Consider the following 19,216-nt stretch of genomic DNA (forward strand, 5'->3'; position numbering starts at 1 on the left):
TATTCTGCCACAGAGTGCATGGCTTTGAGGAAATCACAATAAAAACCTGAAAAACCTGAGATTTTAAAACCGCTGTTCCCCTTTCTAACAAGTCTGTACAGGAAGAACCTGTTAAAGTTCAAATACTGAAGCTGGGATTTTAAACCCATGTGTACGTTTCTGGTCTATTTCACCAGTCATTAGCAGCATTAAATCAGGGCACAATATCTGCTAGGAAATGTAGTCATCTGGTACTGGGAAAATGCACTAGCATGTCTGTTTGATGTTCTGAGAGGGTCTGGTACTCCAAGACAGAAGATACCAGAGCTTTTCAAGTTCTGCTCATTATTTGCTTTGCAGTGACACAGGAAACAGTAAGGGCTTTAATCTGTAAATAATCTTTCCTTCAGGGATCTGGGAAAGACCTACAGGACACAGCAATTTCATTTTTTTTTTCCCCCTCCATGAAATCCTTCATTAAAATACTACTCACTCAGTAACAAGTTTAGGGGGAAAAAAAATATAAATGTTTTTATGCAAAGTCAAAACTCCTGAACCTCTTTGCTCTTATGCTACAAACAGCTTGCTTTAGTTGCAGGAGATTGGGCTTTGCATAAGAATGCTTCATAGAAGCATAGGGAAAACCAATTCTTAATACACTAGGGAAAAATTAAGAGGAAAAAATGTGCAAGATAAGATAGCCAGATGAGCAGTTAAATGCTCCAACACCTTGATCTCATCACATCAAATAGAATACATCTGCTTCCGTAGAGACTGTGCCCTTCTCCTAAAAGTACCCTCCTCCCTGGGTGCACAGACATCCAACTTCACACCAAAGCCTTCTTAAAGATTTTTTTTTTCTTTCCTCCACTTCCAGTCCCTCTCTGCAGCCACCCTTGCCCCTTCCACCACCTGACAGACTTGATACAGGGCAACCCTTCAGATTCCAGGCTTAATGCTGTACATCACTGTGATTGATTGGACTTCAGCAAAAAGTCTGTGTAATGATAATTTCAGAAAGAGGGAGGATTAATTTTGGTGTGATGCTGCAGATCAATCTCCATTTCAGAGTAATTAGCTCCAGCAGCTACAGGACAGGCAGCAGAGATGCAGGTAACCACCAACAGCTGCTGCAGGGTTGGGAGCCAAGAGGCCCCTGCATGTCCCACATTTCTTACAGACACTGTTGGTGCCCAGCTCTCATGGTTTTGGTTGGAATGGAGTTAAATTCCTTTATACAGGCTTGTGGTTTGGATTTGTGATGAAAATAGTGGTGATAACACACGGATGTTTTAGTTGCTGTAGAGCAGCACTCACCCAGAGCCAAGGACTTTCCAGCTCCTTGTGCTGCCCTGCCAGCAAGGGAACTGGGGTGCTCAGGGAGCTGGAAGGGGACAGAACCAGGACAGCTGGCCCAGACTGGCCCAACAGACATCCCACAATGTGGTATCATGCTCAGAAATGACAGCTGGGGGAAAGGAGGAAGAAGCAGGAGATGTTTGAAGTGATGGCATTTGTCTTCCCAATAAGTCCTTACATGTGATGAGCCCTGCTTTCCTTGGAGTGGCTGATACCTGCATGCTGATCAGAAGCAAATTCCTTTTTTTGCTTTGTTTGCATATGTGGCTTTTACTTAACCTAGTGAACTGTCTCTGTCTCAACCCATGAGTTCTTGCACTTTTACCTTTCCGATTCTCTCCCTGGGGAGGGTGAACAAGTGGCTGCGCGGTGCTCAGCTGCCTGCCAGGTTAAACCACAAAATCAGCAAAATGCAACATAAGGCTTCAGCTGGAAAAACAACAAAGAGAGGAACTGCAGAGCCACTCGGTCACCGGCTGACAAGCCATACCCTGCTAAGTCAGTGGGAAAATCACCCCAAGGATTTAACAATTATTTTGGGGGCTCTGGAACAACCTATGTGATGAGAAGTGCCAAGTTTTTGTAAAAGCAGAATTCCCGTATTTTCCACATATGTAACCTGTAACCATAATTGCCCAGGTACCCTGCAGCTATGCAAGCTCTGGGCTTTGTAACTAAAAACAGAGAGAAATTCTGGCCACAACAAATTTGGTAAAAGCTACAGAGAGGAAGCAATTCAATAATCTGATTTGTGGTGGCTGGTTGTATTGAGGATACTGGAAGAAACACTGATGATCCTGAGTTAATACTTAAGAGCAGCAAATCAATACTTTGGGCCAAACTGTGATCCTATTTTAGTTCATTTAGATCTGTGAAAATGAATTGAATTACTCAAGATCTTCATCTACGTAATAAAGCTGGTCATTTTGGCATCGTGGTCTGTGAGTACTCATTACAGAAGCCAAACCACAGGCTTGCTCCAGATGGCTTGTCTCTACAGCACAGCATACATCCAAGGCACTTTACAAAGTAATCACCTACTGATCATATCCTTTCAATTAAAAATTACTTAATTTTTCCAAGTGCTGGCATCCATTTATAGAAATACCAGAAAATTATGAAGTGCTTGGCCAATAACATGCAGCTTTTTCTACATTACAGAATTGTCAGCTAAACAACATTAACCAGTTTGGTAAGGCAGTGCAGTTTGTATCAGGCACGTGCTGCATTTGGAAGTTTCTCCACCTCTACATCTGTGGCAGTTTCAGGCTTAGCAGGACCATCTGAGAGTAAAAATGAATTGGGGTAAAAAGTCTATCACTCTACAGCACAGATACAGATGAAGAGACTTTCTAGAGTGATTTAATTAAATGGAAAAAGCTCTAAAAGGAGCTCCAGCTTTGCCTGTTTTTGATGAAGCAGATTCAGGCTGACGCACACATTGGCAGAGAAGACACTGCATCGTTTTCTGGGATGCTTGCACAAGCTACAGACAAAGTCTACCAGGCTTTCATTCTTGGTGCAAACTTCTCAGAGCATCACTCACCAACATCTCAGCTTGAATCGCTGAAGTCTCCTCTCTGGGACTGCACAATGTGTACTGCTACAGCAAAATTGTGCCTTACAGCAACAAGAAATGTGAGTTGCTCATACGCAAGGATATAAGATATTAGTTTCCTTTAGAGCAACCCTATGAAAAGGTGTATTCCGCTTTCCTTTTTATCACAATACTGACAGGTATGATATAAATACAGACTTCAAAATGAGCATGTAGACAATCAAAAAAATGTATCTGCTGGGGACTGTAAAGCAGTTGGCCACAATGATCCAAAGGTGACCGACCTGTGCTTTCCCACCCCGAAGCTGTATGTTTGCCTTGGGTACTTGTCTCAGTGAGCACTAGCCGAACTCGTGCTAAGAAAGATCAATTTTCTTCACAGCAAATAGGCATGCTGTAACCTTTATTTCAGAAACCCCAGTATTTTCAGCTAACAGCTTCACCCCATTCTTGGTTGAAGACCTTTTCTTACAGATGTCACTCATGACCACAGACCTAGTACAGCAGCTTATTTTTGCTTCACTGCTAGCATCTAGAGTCACTGCAGGTCATCGAAGAGACTTGTCTGGCTGAACAGCTTCCAGAATTGCAACGAAGGAGTTATTTAATATCCTTAGACAAAAGCTACTATGCAAATAAAGAGCACTGTGATGTACCAAAGAGGGTCTTCTGGTTACCATCTCATATTAGTCCAATAGAAGTAAATGGATTCTAGCCTGAGTTTGTGCCATACTGTTCCTTGGATAAAGAATCTGTAGTTTAAAATAAACCCTGCTAAACAAACTATAGTCCACTTAGCTTGACAAATTTAGACAATTAACTTGCGGGAAGCCAAGCTACTTTTTCATACTCATGGGTCAGCTGCCTTGAAACAATGTCTGAAGTACAAATAGGCTTTCAGGGCCAGATTCTGATTTCATTCATCATGGTGTAAATCAGGAATAATCCCTTTAGAGATTAGTAAGAGCAGGATCAGATTCAGGCTCTCAGAGCTAAGCACAAACCATGTGCTTGCTGGGTTTATTCTAATTCTTCTAAGCACTAAGAAATTCTCCTTCAGCATGTCCCTCTCCCATTCTGCCTCTGAACGGAGGAGCAAAGACTCGGCATTGCTGCTAACACCCAGCAGAAGACATTTGAAAAATTATTTTGCCTACAAAGTTCCTAAATAAGCCTTGCAATTAGAAATAAAAATAATATTAAAAAAAATCAAATTACACAGGCAGAGCACAGTTGTATTTAAAGACCACTCCTGACCCCTGAACCATGAAATGAACTACAGTAACCATCTTTTACAAGAAATGAACACATTTAATTACTTTGATTTACAGCATCTGTCTCTGGTTCCGGGCATATATCAAAGGAAAACATAAGCAGAGCTTTTGCCAGATGCATTTAACAACCTTAAGAAGCATCTCAACAAGAATTACAGTGCCCTTACAAATGAATGCAATGTCATCTGAAAGTCACTTGTGTCCTTCCTCTGACACTTCCTTTGAAGGTTCAGGCAACAAAAAGACATGTGCCAGTGAATACCTCGCTTATTTTTTTGGTAAGATCAAAAACAAAGTTACCAGCTTGATCGATCTATGCATTACTGTGCAACTATATCAAAAGGATACAAGTTTTGCCATTCTTAATGCTTGTGCCTGTGCACCAGTTTGAGTGTACACATGGGAAAACCTGGCGAAAGAGGCTAAGACATGTCTTTCATATTTAGATCAAGATACAAATCTCACAAGAAATGGAGAACTACAAAAATCGCCTGCTGAGAAAGATAGCATAAGCCTACACAGATACTATTCTCATTTGATGTGGAGCAGTTCAGTCTCTCTGCCACAATGCTTACAGTGCTTATGCCTCCCAAAGCAGCCTGCTGAGCAGACTAACTGTAGGGCACCTTTAATTCTGGATGCCAAGTCCGTTTCTTTGTTCTGCACCTCCCAAAGAACCAATTCTTCAATCTTTAATTTTCCCAACACCTAAGTTGCTTTCTATGGGTTTCTGTAACGTGCCTTAAAGTTCATGCATCAGGTTTAAAATCTTACACTGTGTACTCTTTGCAAAGTAAATTGACCTTTGAGGGAGGGAAAAAAAATCCCACATCCCAATAACTTTGGACAGGAAGTTGAATTTCAATAGGAGCTATAAGTAGAGTTCCAAGGGCTGTCACATCTATGGAAGTTTCCTTCAGGAAGGGGAGGAAATCTGAAGGGGTAACTTTGCAAGAAAGTAAATTTTTATCCTTTTGTACCTTTAACAGGACTCTCGGACAGTGATGACAGACAGGTCTAAGAAAAGTACTCTGCTATGCAGGCTGAAAACAGTCCTGTTGGAATTGGGTAAGGAAACCCGTATCATCAGTTGTTCATAGAAGTGCCATGTGCTCTAGAGATCAGGAGAAGTCAGATGCTTTGCAAGTCTCATTAAGCAGATGAGACCTTCAGCAATCGCTTCTAACACATGTGCTGAGCAACAGCCCTGTGCTGACTCAGAGAGAAGCACACTACCCACTCTGTCTCTGTAAGATATTTCAGTCTTGTCTTCTAAAGAGTCTCCAGGTAATGAGCTGATCAAGCCCTAATGAGCTCATTAGATATGACAAGTCTATACTCAAGGTTACCGTGCATGACCCTATTCTCTCTTGGAGAAAGGTGAAACAGTCATGCAGCATTTATTCCTGATGGAAAAGAGGATTAAAAACCAAACACAGTGCTTGGTCCTAGAAGCAGAAACACCTTAATTTCCTTGGAAGTCAATATTGTCAGCACCAGCCAAAGCCATGCTGCCATGTACCTGCCCGGGAGCAGCAATCAGCTCAGAAGAAAGCATGGCAGCTCACGGGGAGATCAGAAAGATTGATTTTGACAGCTGTAAAAGCAAGAGGGTTTTTTAATATTCAGAAAAGCGTCAGTGCCTTAATAACGGAATTTCCATCTCTAAGAGCTACATTTGTCAAATGAAACCTGATTAGATACAAAAGTATAAAAAAAGGAATCTGGGCTTTGACAAATTTAAAGCGGTTCCTTTTGTAGAGGCCAGGACGTCTGAGGGGGATGCTTTTCCAAATGAGCAAGTCTAACCTGGTTTTACCCTCAACTTGACCCTCAGGCACCAGCAGCTGAATGCAACACCTCACAGTTTAACTGAGAATGAGGTCAGCAGCACAGGAGCAGGCATCACCAGTTTCAACAGCACCACGCTTCACCCTGCAGAAGAGCTGTCTTGAGAAGCCAAGGTTTCTTCTAAGAGGTGAAAGAAAGAGTTATGCTCCACCCTGGTGATCCAACACCCAGTGCATGTATTTATGCCAAGGAAATCTGAAACACGCACAGCAAGTGCACCAGGTTCAAGTAGGAACTCAGGGATGGGGGTCTCCTCTTCTGCCTCCAGTCTGTTCCCCAAGAAGCTCCTCACTGAGGATACACACCAATATCTTCTGCATCCGCATATCACAGACAGTAAATTTCAAAGCAAGAGAGTAACAGCACAAGATTTTGCTGGCAGACAAGAGCCAGACTACTAGTACACACTTCCAGACTCAAAGACATGCCAGAAGTGTGGTTAGTGGCTCCAAGAACAATCTTAGGGCCGACTGACACCTCAATGAAATGCCGTTTTCCCAAAATGAAGCTCTGCTGGATATGCTGGATATTTTTCATAAAGATACAGAAAACCTCTAAGTTTGCATGTGGCAAGATAAATTAGGGAAGTTGACATTTTGAGCAAAGCCTCATTAAGAAATTCACACATGCACGAAAGAAGAATGCTGGGATGTGCAGGGCCCTGACAGCCTGCCTAACGAGGATCGAAGCTTTGCTCTCAGCTGCACTAACATCCAGCTCTTGGTCAGGCTTGTTCCCACAGAAGAACTATGCTTTTTCCAAAATATTAACTTTAAACGGGGCAAACACGGGACTTTGTGGGATTGTTTCCCCATCAGCACACTGGATTTGGGTATTTTAAGCCCTGGGGACAAAGAGCTACTGTCTAGACTGGGGCAGAGGGAAGCTCTTCTCTAATAAACAATAGCAGCAGTGACCATGCTGAGCACTTCTGGCTTATTCTAGTGATGTTTTGGCTTAACAAAGCATTCTTTGTCCACTGTTTTCAAAACTATAGGTAAACGATAAGCATGCTCTCCTTTTAAGCAGGTGGAAGCAAAGGCACAACAGAGCCCCTCTCCTACTCCAACAGGTCAGAAAACAGCAGAGAAGAGCAGCCTGTTCTCTCACTGTGCAAAACACAGACATCCCTTTCCAAGTGAGCTGGGATGGTAATTGTAACCTATTGATTCTTTTCCATCCAAACCTCCAGTTTTCCCCTATTAAAAAAATCCCAAAATGAATTGCACTTACATAGCAGCTTACTCAGCCAATATTTATACTCAACCCAGTATTGACAGGAGACTCTTGCCTTTCAGAGAGGCAACTTACTCTGAACTCTTTTGTTTCATTGCTATCAGCAAATGTTTCAGCAGCTTCTGCAATTACTGTACCACCTTGTATTTTTCAACAACCTTGTATTTTTCAACAGCCAGCATCCATCTCCTGCTCCTTTGCTCTTTGCCCACACAACCACTTATGTAGCTGCTTGAGGCTCATTTCCATTTGAGGCACTGGCCATCCTCAGTGCCAGAGTTAGAGTGCTTTAATAAAAGCCCAAGTAGGGCACAAATGTCTTAAGCAGGCATCTACACCCAATGCACAGCAGTGTAATTTAACTGTTGGAATAGGATAGTTCTGTTGAAAGGGACCTACAAAGATCATCCAGCTGCCTGACCACTTCAGGGCTAACCAAAAGTTAAAGCACGTTATTGAAGGCATTACCCATATGCCTCAAACACTGGCAGGCATGGGGCATCAGCCACCTCTCTAAGAAGCCTGTTCTACAGTTTGACAGCCCCCACAGTAAAGAAATTTTTCCTAATGTGTAGTCTGAACTGTGAGAATCGCAACAACACTCAGAGGACCTATATATTATCAGTACTTTCTCCCCCCGAAAGATTCCATGATCTTTAAGGATATGAGAAAAAATAGGAGGTATCTCAGTTTGTCACATTTGTTTCCTGTAACTTGAGTAAAATTCCATTTGCAAGAGACCTAAATTACTCCATTTTTCCTCTGTCTGGACTATGCATCACCGTTCTCCAGTGTCCTTAAATATTTTACAGAACACATACTTTAAAGATGCACAAACACTTCCAGTTCCTCAAAGTGGCCAAAAAGCACCTGAATATTGCACACAGCTATCTACAGTTAAACAAGCCTTATCAAACCTAATGTGGTGGCCTTGGGGAAAATTTGTCTGTAATCAGTACACTCTTTAATGGGTTTGCTTTGTTAGGTTGTTTCCCAGCATACACATATATCATTGACCTAGCAAGCTAATGAAGTGGCCATCTGAGATGGCTCCAGCATCCCTACAGTTTTATCATGCTATCTGAGTAGTTGTGCAGCAGCTGCTATTTCACACATCCTGCTACCATGTTACAGGCTTTTCCTCTAGCTTTTCTGGTCTAAAGCAGTTTCTATTTTTGCATGTGTATTTTTGCAATATTCACATAAGTCTACTGCAACAGTCACAGTGAGCGACTGACAGAGACACTTTCCATTGCTCTGTAAGGTCTCAGGAACCTAGCAAGCAAGAGCACCACAACAACTGCCATCTGGAAAGGAGTACCAAATTAAACTGTTCCTGCAGCACAGGTATCAATCACCGCAGCTGACAAAGCAGAAGCTTAGATGATTTTTGTTGGTGATATGCCAAAGCATGGCAACAACTGCACTAATCGGTGGAGTGGCTGACAGTGAACTGCCGAAGCCAATGTCCTGTCCCTGAAGTTCTACTGTCCATGAGGTTGAAGATCATCTTTTAGTTCCCCAATTCAGAAATCAAGCTGTTAAAGAGAGCAGTGCTTTTACCTTTACTGGAGTCTCCATGCATCTTACAGGATGAATTCAGCCTTCAGGAAACAAAGGTCCAATGCTGTCATCTGCAGCTGATAAAATGAAGCTGAGATGGGAGGAGGTCCCAAGTTCTCAGCCCCAAGCACATCCTCCCGCTGCCACACACATGACCTCAGGTGCAAAGTTTAAATGTCCTCCACCGTCGCATGTCTTGGTTCTCTTGGAACATGGCATTCATAAGACAAAACATTGCAGAGTCAAGGGAGTGGCAGGAGAGACAGAAATAACCTGCAATAGTATTCTCTCCTCTAGCAAGGAACAATTGTGGTACAGGGAGTGGTGAGGAGACATGCAAATGAGGGGATGAGAAACACAGGAGGGTACCAGGACAGTAGGACTGAAGAATATTTCAGTGTGTATTCAGAAAGGAGAGGAACAGAAGAGAAACAAGGAAGACTCACCCCAAAGCTCTGGTAAAGCTTTTAACCTCTCACACTCTGTATTTTGATTCTGTAAGTTTGATGTTGAACTTATGTTAGCAAGGTAAAGGGCAAGCAAAAAGTTAATTTTTTACATTTCAGGGTGAATTTTTAGACGAGATTTAAGCCAAATGGTTGGGAAGAACAGCAGATCCATCTGTAAAATGCAGTCTGAAACCACAGGAGACCTGATCATACAGGTATTGCTTCCCAAAACAGCAAGTATTACCTAAAGGGGAAAAGCAGAAGATTCTGGAAAGAAAAGAGCAAGAAGGGAGATTTCTAATTCTTAGAACTCCACACCACAGGACTGATCCTTTCTTTATTTATTCAAAATCCACAGAATTGCCCCCAAGAGAAAAGCTGGGTGAACCTTCTGAAGAACATTAACAACTTAAATAGAAAAATCATTTCAAAGACAAGAAACGAAAATCCAAATTCAGGCATAATTTCAACATAGCCATCAACCAACATAAATGGTGTCAGTGCAGGCCATGTCAAATTCAGAGGAATTATTCTGACATTTCTAAAGGCAGAATTTCCTTCTGGATTCTTCAAAAGAAATAATTTTGACCATGTCAAAGAGTTTGAAATAGACCTGGAATTAAGATTAAGTGAACCAAAAAGCAAGAATGCCTTTGTGGTGGTTTTACTTGGGTGGGCAGCTGAGCTCCACCACTCTCTCACCCCCCCCCCTCCTCAAAGGGAAAGGGGGTAAAAAGGAGAAAATAGAATAGAAAGGAGAAAATACAACAGAAAGGGCTCAAGGGTTGAGATAAGGACAGGGAGATCACTCAACAATTATCATCACAGGCAAAACAGACTCAGCATGAGGTCATCAGTTATTAATCAGTTTCAGCTGATTAATACTATTACCTATTACTAACAGGCTAGAGCACTGAGAAACTAAAAGCAAACTGAAGACATTTTCACCCCTCATTCATCCTCTTGAGCTTCATATCTGCTGCTCCCTCAAGGTCCCTCTCTGCCCTTGCTCCCTGTGGGGTCCCTCCCACTGGATGCCGTCCATCCCGAACTGAGCCTGCAGGTGCTGAGTTCCACCGGGGGCTCTTCCATGGGCTGCAGTGTGGAGATCTGCTCCATGTGGGACCCATGGGCTGCAGGGGGACAGCCTGCTCCACCAAGGGCCTCTCCACAGGCTGCAGGGAAACTGCTGCTGCCTGCCTGGAGCACCTCCTGCCCTCCTGCTGCACTCACCTGGGAGGTTTCAGGGACGGTTCTCATTCCTCTCTCTCCCAGCTGCTGTTGCAGAGAAGTTTCCCTGCCCCCTCTTTTCTTAAATCTGCTCTCACAGAGGCACAAACAACATCTCTTAGTGGCTTGTCTCTGGCCAGCAGAGTCCTTTGGAGTGAGCTAAAACTGGCCCTTATCTAACATGGGGCAGCTGCTGGGCTCTTCTCACAGAAGCCACCCATGCAGTCCCCCCGATGCCAAAACCTTGCCAGGCGAACCAAATACACTTTGTTTGATCAAAACCAAAGTTACCATGACCTCATTATGTTTAATTTAGCTTTCTATTGAATCCATATATACCAGTATTTTTCTCAGTTTTGTCACCAAGTTAAGAGCAACATAAAAGAAGACAATGTCATACTGTAAGTTCAGCTCCAACTCAAGTTGTAGGTAGCTCTACACCATGTTCTCTTCTACAATTTTGTAGAGGTCTGAAGATGAATTATCACCAGTCTAATTCTACACTAATCCCAAACCAGGGCTTTCTGCAGGACTTCAGCTGGTATGTTCTGACCCAAATACTCAGATGACATCTTGCAATTTGATTGTTTTTGCACCATAATGTAAGCAGGTATCTTAAAAAGAAATCCAGTTCTGAGCATGCGTGGTGTTCATTGAATTTGAGCTGGATATATGGAGCATGATTCTTACCTAAAAATCTGGAGGTGATGCCTTATGCTTCCCTGGCAGGGTCATTAACTGAGCTGGCAGATTTGATAGAATTAAATTCCTTTGTTGAGCTGGTACAGTACTGTGATGTGTCAGCACATACAGCATTTCAGATATGTACATTCAAGACATTGATTGAATAACCAGCTTCCAGAAATAATGTGATGCCCTTTAGAAGGAAATACCTTTGCTTTGTGTTGGTACATCAAAGCTAAAAAAAAAAAAAGAAATTGCAAAAATCCACCAAACCTGAGAAAACATCAGTAGTAATTATCTAGTCCAGAGACATTTTTGACTTGCATCCAGTTTAATACCTAAGCTTCACTGTGCCAGTTTTTGCTTTGTGGAACGATCTTCCAAGGGGATGGACAGCAACTGGTCTGGCTCAAAGGAGTTTTAGGGACACCTAGAGTATGCGTGAGCACCTCTGTCAGCAGCAGTCCTGTGTTAGAATTGGACGTTAAGCCCCAGCAGGCTCTGACCACAGCCACCGCTTCCTCTTCCACTCTAACTCTTTGGGGTGAAGAACTACAGAGGGCTGAGCTCACATCAAAAACTGCTGCTGAGAGAAAGGACCTCTAAAGAAACAGAAGATCAACTAAAGAACAAGAGGTCTATTGAGATGATGTCCTCAGAGCAAGAACTCTGCACTTCAAACAGTTGTCACCAGATGCAGGGTACAACCATCTCTATTGTGCCTCATTTGCACTCCACTATACCCAGCCGTCAGCTGACAGAAACAGCTGTCATTTTATGAGGTTTACAGATTTCCTGTCTGCCCCTTGGAAATAATGCACCCAGTCTCTGCCCAAAGGCTTTGTCGTCTAGTATGCGGGCAAAAGTCTCACGCTCCCAGCGGAGGGACACACATGTCGGTACAGATTAAGCAATTTAATCAAGAGCAGTTCAAAGTGCCAGAAAGACAGGAACAAATTAAGTTCCACCCTTCTTTTCCCCCAGAATTGTATGTGAACAATTACTACAATTTTTACAATTGACATCCCTAACCTCGTCTCACGCTTCAGAGCAAGTTTCTACCACTGTTATTGGGAGTTTCTTCTGCAAAGTGCTCCCTGTCCCCCAGAGCTCCGTTTTCTTTACTTTACAGCTATTCACAGCTATGCATGTTGTACAACCCCAACTACAGGAGCTTCTCACATCCTCACAGGATATTTTCTGTTAAGTGATTTGAGTCTGCTATTCACAAGGTACACCATGGGAAACTCAACACCAGTAGAAAGAGAAGACTGTGGGTAAGAAAGGGAAAAGCGATCAAAACGCTGATAGTGGTTCCTCTGTGGCTGTCATTTATGGATGCCAGGGTGGTCCAGAGATGTTTCCAGAACAACAGACACACGTGAGACAGGAAACAACCCTTCTAATGAATTTGCCTCCTAAGTAGGCACAGACACTTAAGCTGATAATATGTTTTATAAGTTAAAGATTAGTGCCCAGAAAACATACCCAGCTCCCACAGTTCATGGAAGGGATGATTCAGTTGACCAACACAGGTTTCAAAGGCCACTGGAGATGCCCTAGAAATCAGCCATCTTCCTGGGGTCCAAATATGATGACACAAGGTGTCAAGAGACAGATTCCTGAGCCAGCTCCAGAAGACCAGTTCGAATGGCACTGAGTAACTACATTTAGGAAACAAAAGTCACATCATATGTAAGATGCTGAAAAACAGGTGACTATGGGTAGGCAACTGCAATCCCAGGCTCTCCGTGGAGATCAAGCTCCCGAAACCATGAACAGGATTCATGGTACTCAGGTGCCCAGCAGGCACCTGAGTACCCAGGAATGAGCTTCAAACACCAGGCTGGCCCAGAGAGGAACTCTGCTCTGGATGGACTGCAAAGCCATTTATTCACCTCACCAGTGGGACCAGATGGATCACACCACCCAGGACTTGAAAGGCACACAGGACTTACCACCTTCCCGAGCTGAAGCCTCGGTTCATCTCTTGCCTACTGTCGCAGATACTGTGGCAATAAAAGCAATATAAACATGCAAACCAATAAAACAAACGCAAAATAAAAGCAATATAACCATGCATAAACTGTAGCTTGCCTGCACGTTTCAGTCTCCTGTCCCATACAGATGTCTTCTTAGGAATATGACAAATACAACATTCCTCACTGTTGTAATTCCACTCTGGGGCATGAGAAATCGTAGACAGTCAAAAGATTATTTTTAATTTCCATACCTCTGACTTATGTTTTCATTTTGCAGGTTCTTCTGCAGTCAAGCAGGACTACATACATCAGAAAGGGGCAAAGGCATCTCTTTAACACTTGGCCTTATTAAAAGGCACTTACAACCTTGTTTTATCCTTTTTCAGCAATATCAGATAAGTAGAAAGTTTCTCTTTTCCTGGTCAGATACTTTATCCAGTAAGTTGTTAGACATTATTTTAGGTGGTTCAAATACATAATGGCTGAAGTAAACAGATCCACAGATTAAGATCAACAACCTTCCTTAAGTCTGTTTATGAATAGATTGGAGAAATGAGTTGTAAATTTAGGGGCTTTAAAAAAAAAAATAATCATACTGTGCACACAGTCCAAGGTGCATTTTCACCTCACCTGCTCAGGACTAAGAAGGCATGAAATTTCTGTGCAACAGACCAAGCTTTAAGGCTCCAGATCTGCCTTCCCCTTCCAGTTTTGTCCTATGGGTAGAACTCACAGCACACATGATTGAACACAGGCTGCTCAGGAAATTTTTATAGTAATATTCACAGAAAAACTATTAGTACAAAGCTAACTGAGGTTACTCTGAAACCTTTCTAATGAAAGCATTCAATGTATCTTTAAAGGGGAACTGGCTGTTAAAAACATTCTTCCACTTGAGAAAGGCTCTTAAGTAAAAATAAATAGCTTTTGGATGCCCAGGTTACAGGTGTGCTCTATGCCAGCATCATTCTGCTTTTGAAAATAAAAATAAAAAAGTGTGCTGTAAGGGAAAGAAGGACAGGAGGAAGAAATTTGTCTCTTACATCACTGATGCACCTACCTACAGGTGAGTGCTACTTTAGATGAGACACCATCAACACTGTACTCTCTTCTGCAAAGTATGGAATAGATAGAAGATATAGAAGGTTAAGAAATCTTTTAGATTATTCTGAAAGCTCTTTGGGGCCAAAACCAGCGTCAAGTATTTCAGCAAAGATGGGCACCACAAGGGGACAGAGCAGATTTGGGCTGGCATTTGCCCTCCCTGCATTTGCATCACGGGAGCGACTGCTGGCCCTGCTGGAGCAATATAAATTCTGTCCTTGTTCCAAGGCCAAACTCCATGCAGATGGACTTACTGGGAAATGTATTATCGCAGCTGATCATACGTGTTTGTTATGTATTTTACAGAGACACCTATTGACCAGTATATCTGGCTGTAAAGCAGATTAAATACTACTGACAAAACTTGAACTGTGAAACTAGGATTATTGGGCACAACTGTACTCTCTACTATTTGTTTGTTCTGACTGGTAAGAGTCTGGTGTGAGAAAAAAAAAAAGTTAAAGAAACTCTACACAGAGCATCTGACTAATAAAAACAAACACAAAAATGCATCCTTATTCTGTGTTCCCTCAGCTGGCGCCATAAAAAGCTCCACCAGGTGGTGGGATTAACAGCACTTTAAATTTTCTGTGGAGCTGGATTTGCTCTTACTCTTTTGCTTTCAGAAGCACATTTTTGCTTCACCACACTTTTAAAAATACCTTTGAAAGAAGCTCTTAATAAAAACATATTATTACTATCATTTAATGACAGCATTTACAATGTATCTGGGATAAAAGATGCTATTATAGCCAAGAAGATGGAACTGCCATCTGCATGACCCTGATTTCCCCTCAAATAACTCCCAGTTTTCCATCAAAAGAAAGCCAAATTGATAAGCAGATCCAAAACCTTAAATGAAGTGACGTTTAGTGTTAAAAGTTCCCTTCCTCAGCTGAGATGCTATCACCATTACTAATATTATCAAGTTTGGAAGAAAAAACTGCAAACAAGGTTGCAGGTACCTTTCTGGTTGGGATGCGTGAAAAATTCATACAAACAGCTGTCTCTACCACACAGTCCAACTGTGCACAAATTGACTGAGCCAAAAGAATAGGGAATTGGATTTTTCTCTCCTTTTGCTCTGTATGAGACTGTGCTCTTACATACTACTAGCAGAAAGGTACAATACAAGTATATCAGACAGGAGTGTACTTTAAAAAAAATACTGTTAAAAAAAAAAAAAAAAAAAGGTTTGGGAGGACCATAGTCTGGGGTTTTGTCTTTGCTAAGGAAAAGGATTTAAGCCTGCTGAAATGTTATCCTACAGCAGCACCAAAACAAAGTAAATAAAGTGAGAAATTGGCAGAGGAAGAGCACCAAGTTCACCATGGAACCATACCAGGGTTTTTACTGTTTCAGGGATGATCAAGAAAACAAGTGCCCTTAACTTATAAAAAAAAAAAAATCCACCTTTATTTATCCAATCATTCCCTTCTCCACCCCCAACCTCCGCCTGAAAGTGCATCCAAACAGGTTAAAAGCTATCAAGTTCCCAGAAGGAAAGGAGCGCACAGCCATGCCCTGCAGATAGCCACTGGCCACTGCCAAAAACCAGAGATAGTCCCTGGGGTGAACCCCAAATTCTAACAGGAGAGCAGCTCTGCCGAGCCATTACAAACAGCGGGCAGAGCCCCACAGGTGTTGAGGGATTTTTTGAAACAGCAAAAATTCCATGGCTTGCCGTAGCTGAACAAACCAAGCTACCAGGACAACTATGAGAAGTTCCCATGACAGTGTTCCCACATCGCCCAATTGAGGAATTCAGAAAAATATTGTTACCAGTAGCTGGCTTCAAGGACAAGGTCTATGTGACTGCTAATCACAAGGGGGTTGTTTTCTTGTAGTTGTTTGTCTGAGTGCTTTTGACCAATAATCTTGTGTGAAACACTGTCCGCCCCTGTTAAGTTCACTATAAAAGTTAGGCTATTCAGGCAATAAAATGGAGCATGATCTGACTCTACTGGTGTCTGTCGTGCTTTCGGCCGTGCTTCCTGCAACACACAGGCTTTGGACAAAGCCCTAAAAATTGAGGAGGAGTGAACATATCAGCTGCAGAAGGCCCCGGCAGGCATGAACCGCATGGGACACCAAGAGTAGAGATACAAGTATTTCAAAGCAGATGCTTCCCACAGCCACCCCTCCAGCTACAGCCATGTCAATAACCCCCAGGAGGAGCGTGCTGCTGCTAATTGAGTATCTTCTCAACTGCCAAGTGGCAGGAAGACTGCTTAGAGGCGGCTAGCTCTTCATTTTCCCTTCTGTCACCAAAAAGCACCAGTGTAAAGGAACTCCCGGGGATGGGATCAGAGCAAAAGGAGAAGTTTCTTCTTCATATCCTCGAATTTCCTGTCTCTTTTCCACATTGAGGTTTAATTTCCTTTTCAAAAAGAGCTTTTGGAGCTTATGAAAATTGACCCAAAAGATTACAAGGGCTTTGTCACCCTTCCAATCTCTCTGAAAGATCCATAATTAGGGAGGTTTTTCCTTTAACATGTGTGCCCAGCAGGCAAATATATAATTTAGACTTACAATTATATGAAAGAGTTATTTCTGTGTATTGGACACATACACCCTCAACCTTTACAAAGAGTTGAAAAATCCTGCATGTCTCAAAGGAGTAAATATGCATCCAGGCATTTTTTAAACGTTTGTTTTCAATTTCTGCCCAAACTAAAATCAATCATTACAAGGACTAAGGTTGCATGTTTGCTACTGAGACACCTCCGGCACAACATCAACACACCTAACAAACAAACAAACTCGGAGATAGTTATTTATACTCCGCTGGAAATTCATTCTACGAGTAAGGATGTGCTGGTACCTCAGGCAGCCTGCCTGCTTTCCCCTAACGGAGCAACACTGCCTTCCCTCCCTCGCCGCACAGCCCACCCAAGTGAAAAAAAAAAAAAAAATAAGCAAAGAAATGAATCCATACAAACAGCGGGGCGTGGGACTCCGTTAGGCTTCTTCCCAGCCACCCAGCCACGGAAGGGGGCTGCCCGGAGCCTCTCCGTGCCCCCCAGCCCACCTTTGCCCCTCTCCGGGGATTTTTGGGGGAGCAGCCCGGCGGGATAGGGCGCAGCCGCCCCGCTCCGGAGCGGCCGGCGGAGGATGCTGCGGGCTCCGGCGGGGCCACCCTCTGCTTCCAGATGAGCAAAATAACATCGCCACCCTCTTCCCCCAAAATAAATAATAATAACAACCAACTTAGGCGAACGAGGAGCAGCAGAGGGAGCGGGAGGATTTGCAGGTAAGCGGGGAAGGAGGAGGTCGAGAAGGAAGAGGAGGGAGCCCGGTACTCACGGCGGGGCGCTGGGGGCCGGCTGGCGGCCAAACCCCATGGCCAGGGAAGGGCGAACCGATCGCTGCCGGCTCCTCGCCGAGCTGCTGCAGCCTACGCTCCCCCGTCCCTCCCCTTCCCTCCCCGGCAGGGCTTCCTGCCCGCTCATATAGCGCGCCCCCAGCCACGTGGAAAGAGCCGGGGCCCCCGGCGGCTCCTCCTCGGAGTCGGGCAAAGGCGGAGCCGCCCCCTTCTGCCCCCCTCCGCCCCTTTCCGCGGCTCTCCGCGGTGCTGCGCGGCTGATGCGCGGTGCAGGAGGCGCAAGAGACGAGATGCGCACAGGAGACGACGTGCGCGCACAGCCCGTCCCCGCCGGCCGCTAGCCCAAACTTCACCCCCGCTCCATCCACCGAGGCGAAATACCTGCTCCTGACACCGCCCTGCGTCGCCCCCCCCCCCCCCCCCCCCCCGAAATGCTTTTTCCCCCCTCGTTTTCCCTTCCGCGCCCCAAAAGCTCTCCTGTCTGAAAATTGCGCCCGCGCGGATCTCCGGCGCTGAGCGCAGGAGAGAAAGCTGAAAGAAATTCGGTGTTTTCCCGTGGGGAGAGCACGTTTTGCGTCATTAATGATGATTAAAAAAAAAAAAAAAAAAAAAAAAAAAGCACGTAGTAAATAATGCCTTCTTCGCGTCCAGCATCTGACGTTTTTAAGGTTACTATAAAACGCTGCTGAATTAAAAAGCATCATTAAAGAACCCCCCAGACAGATAGTTGCAACTGATAAAGTGTCTGGTTAAACTATTTAATGGCGCAATGCCTGTTTTAGGCACCTATCCTCTGGGTGCTCAAAGTCCGTGCAGGTTTCAGCCTCACAGACTGATTTCCACTCCCTTATTTCTCTGGATTGTCCAGCTTTTCATTTCTATTTTATTTCCAGGTTTGCAATTTACAAAGAAATCCTTTAGATTATTCTGAAAGCTCTTTGGGGCCAAAACCAGCGTCAAGTATTTCAGCAAAGATGGACACCACAAGGGGACAGAGCAGATTTGGGCTGGCGTTTGCCCTCCCTGCATTTGCTAGCTTTTCAGTAGGTAACTTGCCATCCTCCAAACAAGCCAACTGCCATCACGGCTAGGCCAAGAAGTAGAAGTTAAAATAGAAATTCAGCATTTGCTGCGTACGCAGTTGCCAAGAAGCTGTTTCTTCTCGCCTGTGTAAATAAATTGTCGTTCAGCAATGGCTGACTTGCTCCAAAAGACTTGTGGGGAAGCTAAACACTATCACCGTGCTACTGCAGGGGGAAAGAAGAGGCACGGATGAGAGCGTGGCCAACAGATGCCCCATTCCCAGATCCCCCAGTACTTGGGCTGAGTGAGACCCAAGGTGTTCGTGCACACTGAAATGGCTGCGCGCCGTCATAGCCAGCATCACGGGAGCGACTGCTGGCTCTGCCAGAGGGATATAAAAGCTGTCCCCATTCCAAGGCCAAACTCCATGCAGATGGATTTACTGGGAAATCTGTCTTCTTATCGCAGTTGATCATACGTGTTTTTTATGTATTTTACAGAGACACCTATTGACTGCTATAGCTGGCTGTGAAGATTAGATATTTCTTAAAAAAAAAAAAAAAACTTTGTGAAACTAGGATTATAAGCCACAACTGAAC

The 19,216-nt window shown here is 43.8% G+C and overlaps 1 protein-coding gene across 2 annotated transcripts in view; it reads right to left on the reverse strand.

Annotated features, from left to right (window-relative positions):
- Positions 1-17,715, reverse strand: part of ST3GAL1 (ST3 beta-galactoside alpha-2,3-sialyltransferase 1) — a 76,568-nt gene extending 58,853 nt beyond the window's left edge. The window contains exon 1 of one of the 2 annotated variants that reach the window (XM_068672695.1): positions 17,576-17,715. The gene's annotated coding sequence lies outside the window, so the exon portion shown is untranslated. Of the gene's footprint in view, positions 1-8,820; positions 8,931-17,575 lie in introns of those variants that run through there. The other variant, XM_068672696.1, reaches the window with a different exon arrangement.
- Between the last annotated feature and the right edge of the window lie 1,501 nt (positions 17,716-19,216).

Source organism: Anas acuta, chromosome 2 (genome assembly GCF_963932015.1).
Source record: "Anas acuta chromosome 2, bAnaAcu1.1, whole genome shotgun sequence".
Classification (NCBI taxonomy): Eukaryota; Metazoa; Chordata; class Aves; order Anseriformes; family Anatidae; genus Anas; species Anas acuta.